Genomic DNA, 4,156 nt, shown 5'->3' on the forward strand with positions numbered 1-4,156 from the left:
CCGCGCGGTGCGTGGGCGCACGCGCTACAGCCGGCTGGTGGGGGCGGCCAGTGGCAGGCGCGCCGGCCGACGGACGCGGCAGGCGTCCGCAGCTGCGCGCCGGCGCACCCTGCGCGCGGCGCCGTGCGGCCAAAGTAGGTCCTCGCGGGCCCGGTGCGAAGCGCGGTGGACATCTGCAGTGTGCTGGTCCGATTGAGGACTGTGTGCGTTGAGGATGCGCCGCCGCCCGGCGCTCGGCGCCGCGACGCCGTCTGCTGCTCGGTCGCCCCAGCGGTTCTCGCTGGTGGTTTGTATCGCAGCTGTGCGGATGTGTTGGCGTGTGCGCTGTGCTGGGAGAGTTCGCTTCGGCACCCAAGTGGGGCTTTTGTCCTTCTGTGGCGCTGGCGTTGGAGCTGCCGGTCACCGTAGGTGGCGCGTGTTGTCTCCCGCCGGCAATGCCACGACAGCACGCTCCCGGGCCTCTGTCGGCAGCGGCAAGCTCAGTTGGGAGCACGGGTGTGTCGCACCGAAAGCGTCTACTCGCCTAACTCCGGGCGATTGCGCCTCTCTCGAACCCGACCAAGTACTTGGGACGGCGCTGCGCGCCGCCGGGACCTGAGAGGGTTTCGAGGTGTATTGTGCAGGGGAGCTCAGCCTCCTCCTGTTTGCAGAATGATTGAGCGGACGCTTGCGTGTTCGCGCGGGCCCCCGGGACACACTCCCGGGCGGCCGGCTGCTCAGCTCTAGTTGACGCAGCTCCCTGGTTGATCCTGCCAGTAGTCATATGCTTGTCTCAAAGATTAAGCCATGCATGTCTCAGTACAAGCCGCATTAAGGTGAAACCGCGAATGGCTCATTAAATCAGTTATGGTTCCTTAGATCGTACCCACGTTACTTGGATAACTGTGGTAATTCTAGAGCTAATACATGCAAACAGAGTCCCGACCAGAGATGGAAGGGACGCTTTTATTAGATCAAAACCAATCGGTCGGCTCGTCCGGTCCGTTTGCCTTGGTGACTCTGAATAACTTTGGGCTGATCGCACGGTCCTCGTACCGGCGACGCATCTTTCAAATGTCTGCCTTATCAACTGTCGATGGTAGGTTCTGCGCCTACCATGGTTGTAACGGGTAACGGGGAATCAGGGTTCGATTCCGGAGAGGGAGCCTGAGAAACGGCTACCACATCCAAGGAAGGCAGCAGGCGCGCAAATTACCCACTCCCGGCACGGGGAGGTAGTGACGAAAAATAACGATACGGGACTCATCCGAGGCCCCGTAATCGGAATGAGTACACTTTAAATCCTTTAACGAGTATCTATTGGAGGGCAAGTCTGGTGCCAGCAGCCGCGGTAATTCCAGCTCCAATAGCGTATATTAAAGTTGTTGCGGTTAAAAAGCTCGTAGTTGGATTTGTGTCCCACGCTGTTGGTTCACCGCCCGTCGGTGTTTAACTGGCATGTATCGTGGACGTCCTGCCGGTGGGGCGAGCCGAAGGCGTGCGACCGCCCCGTGCGTGCTCGTGCGTCCCGAGGCGGACCCCGTTGAAATCCTACCAGGGTGCTCTTTATTGAGTGTCTCGGTGGGCCGGCACGTTTACTTTGAACAAATTAGAGTGCTTAAAGCAGGCAAGCCCGCCTGAATACTGTGTGCATGGAATAATGGAATAGGACCTCGGTTCTATTTTGTTGGTTTTCGGAACCCGAGGTAATGATTAATAGGGACAGGCGGGGGGCATTCGTATTGCGACGTTAGAGGTGAAATTCTTGGATCGTCGCAAGACGAACAGAAGCGAAAGCATTTGCCAAGTATGTTTTCATTAATCAAGAACGAAAGTTAGAGGTTCGAAGGCGATCAGATACCGCCCTAGTTCTAACCATAAACGATGCCAGCCAGCGATCCGCCGCAGTTCCTCCGATGACTCGGCGGGCAGCCTCCGGGAAACCAAAGCTTTTGGGTTCCGGGGAAGTATGGTTGCAAAGCTGAAACTTAAAGGAATTGACGGAAGGGCACCACCAGGAGTGGAGCCTGCGGCTTAATTTGACTCAACACGGGAAACCTCACCAGGCCCGGACACCGGAAGGATTGACAGATTGATAGCTCTTTCTTGATTCGGTGGGTGGTGGTGCATGGCCGTTCTTAGTTGGTGGAGCGATTTGTCTGGTTAATTCCGATAACGAACGAGGACTCTAGCCTGCTAACTAGTCGCGTGACATCCTTCGTGCTGTCAGCGATTACTTTTCTTCTTAGAGGGACAGGCGGCTTCTAGCCGCACGAGATTGAGCAATAACAGGTCTGTGATGCCCTTAGATGTTCTGGGCCGCACGCGCGCTACACTGAAGGAATCAGCGTGTCTTCCTAGGCCGAAAGGTCGGGGTAACCCGCTGAACCTCCTTCGTGCTAGGGATTGGGGCTTGCAATTGTTCCCCATGAACGAGGAATTCCCAGTAAGCGCGAGTCATAAGCTCGCGTTGATTACGTCCCTGCCCTTTGTACACACCGCCCGTCGCTACTACCGATTGAATGATTTAGTGAGGTCTTCGGACTGGTACGCGGCATTGACTCTGTCGTTGCCGATGCTACCGGAAAGATGACCAAACTTGATCATTTAGAGGAAGTAAAAGTCGTAACAAGGTTTCCGTAGGTGAACCTGCGGAAGGATCATTACCGACTAGACTGCATGTCTTTCGATGTGCGTGTCGTGTCGCGCAACACGCTACCTGTACGGCTCGCAGTAGCCGTGCGCCGCGTGCGGAACCACGCGTGCCTCTCAAAACTAGCGGCAATGTTGTGTGGTACGAGCGCTGAAGCGCTGGAGCGGCTGGCCTGCGGCACCTGGCGCCTGGCGCCGGTTTTGAATGACTTTCGCCCGAGTGCCTGTCCGCTCCGGTGTGGAGCCGTACGACGCCCGTCGGCCGTGAGGCCGTTGGACACAGAAACGCTGGAACAGGGGCCGCCACACGCCTCACTCCCGCCTATGCGACCGTCTCGAAAGAGACGGCGGAAACTTGAGAAAAGATCACCCAGGACGGTGGATCACTCGGCTCGTGGGTCGATGAAGAACGCAGCAAATTGCGCGTCGACATGTGAACTGCAGGACACATGAACATCGACGTTTCGAACGCACATTGCGGTCCATGGATTCCGTTCCCGGGCCACGTCCTGGCTGAGGGTCGGCTACGTATACTGAAGCGCGCGGCGTTTGCCCCGCTTCGCAGACCTGGGAGTGTCGCGGCCGCCTGTGGGGCCGGCCGCGTCTCCTCAAACGTGCGATGCGCGCCCGTCGCCTGGCGGTTCGCATACCGGTACTTTCTCGGTAGCGTGCACAGCCGGCTGGCGGTGTGGCGTGCGACACCTCGTACAACGACCTCAGAGCAGGCGAGACTACCCGCTGAATTTAAGCATATTACTAAGCGGAGGAAAAGAAACTAACAAGGATTCCCCCAGTAGCGGCGAGCGAACAGGGAAGAGTCCAGCACCGAACCCCGCAGGCTGCCGCCTGTCGTGGCATGTGGTGTTTGGGAGGGTCCACTACCCCGACGCCTCGCGCCGAGCCCAAGTCCAACTTGAATGAGGCCACGGCCCGTAGAGGGTGCCAGGCCCGTAGCGGCCGGTGCGAGCGTCGGCGGGACCTCTCCTTCGAGTCGGGTTGCTTGAGAGTGCAGCTCCAAGTGGGTGGTAAACTCCATCTGAGACTAAATATGACCACGAGACCGATAGCGAACAAGTACCGTGAGGGAAAGTTGAAAAGAACTTTGAAGAGAGAGTTCAAAAGTACGTGAAACCGTTCTGGGGTAAACGTGAGAAGTCCGAAAGGTCGAACGGGTGAGATTCACGCCCATCCGGCCACTGGCCTCCGCCCTCGGCAGATGGGGCCGGCCGCCCGCGCGGAGCAATCCGCGGCGGGGTCGTGTCCGGTTGCCTTTCCACTCGCCGCGGGGTGGGGCCGTTCCGGTGTGCGGTGGGCCGCACTTCTCCCCTAGTAGGACGTCGCGACCCGCTGGGTGCCGGCCTACGGCCCGGGTGCGCAGCCTGTCCTTCCGCGGGCCTCGGTTCGCGTCTGTTGGGCAGAGCCCCGGTGTCCTGGCTGGCTGCCCGGCGGTATATCTGGAGGAGTCGATTCGCCCCTTTGGGCGCTCGGGCTCCCCGGCAAGCGCGCGCGGTTCTTCCCGGATGAC

The 4,156-nt window shown here is 59.1% G+C and overlaps 2 non-coding genes and 1 pseudogene across 2 annotated transcripts; all 3 read left to right on the forward strand.

The window, feature by feature from the left end:
* Positions 1-736: 736 nt before the first annotated feature.
* On the forward strand, positions 737-2,645 carry LOC124733390. The gene has a single exon (XR_007008971.1). It is a non-coding gene; the product is annotated as a small subunit ribosomal RNA (ribosomal RNA).
* A 353-nt stretch (positions 2,646-2,998) lies between these two features.
* Positions 2,999-3,154, forward strand: LOC124733400. The gene has a single exon (XR_007008975.1). It is a non-coding gene; the product is annotated as a 5.8S ribosomal RNA (ribosomal RNA).
* A 188-nt stretch (positions 3,155-3,342) lies between these two features.
* Positions 3,343-4,156, forward strand: part of LOC124733395 — a 4,225-nt pseudogene continuing 3,411 nt past the window's right edge.

Source organism: Schistocerca piceifrons, unplaced genomic scaffold (genome assembly GCF_021461385.2).
Source record: "Schistocerca piceifrons isolate TAMUIC-IGC-003096 unplaced genomic scaffold, iqSchPice1.1 HiC_scaffold_1391, whole genome shotgun sequence".
NCBI classification, from domain to species: domain Eukaryota; kingdom Metazoa; phylum Arthropoda; class Insecta; order Orthoptera; family Acrididae; genus Schistocerca; species Schistocerca piceifrons.